This window comes from Myotis brandtii, unplaced genomic scaffold, assembly GCF_000412655.1.
Source record: "Myotis brandtii unplaced genomic scaffold, ASM41265v1 scaffold247, whole genome shotgun sequence".
Taxonomy (NCBI): domain Eukaryota; kingdom Metazoa; phylum Chordata; class Mammalia; order Chiroptera; family Vespertilionidae; genus Myotis; species Myotis brandtii.
The window spans coordinates 2,230,248-2,230,658 of NW_005359352.1; positions in this window are offsets into that span (position 1 = coordinate 2,230,248).

A 411-nucleotide genomic window follows, 5' to 3' on the forward strand; every position below is an offset into this window, starting at 1 on the left:
CTCACAGTCCGACGCCCGGAGGCGGGTGTGATGGACATGAGCAGCCAGACGCTGGCCCTGGCGCTGGCTCCTCGGCCTCCTGCTCTGTGATGTGAAAGCTGCTCGTTCTCGGGGTTCCACGCAACCTCGTTATTCCTTCTTGGCCTTTTCTTTGGAGACGCAGCGGCTGCACAGCGTTGATAAACCTCAGAAGGCCAGGCTGGGCGGCTGTCGCCGAGGCTCCCGTCTAAGTGACCACATAGAGCAACTGGAGGCTGCACGTGCCGGTGTGAGCTGTGCCCGGGAGCGCCTCAACGCCCCGCCCCAGCACCCTCGCCGCCGCGTTCCGCGTGCGACTTCCATGTGATCGTAAATGTAGGCCTTACAGATGCTGAGCCATTGAATCAGCAACACGGGGCTGTAAGATTCCTC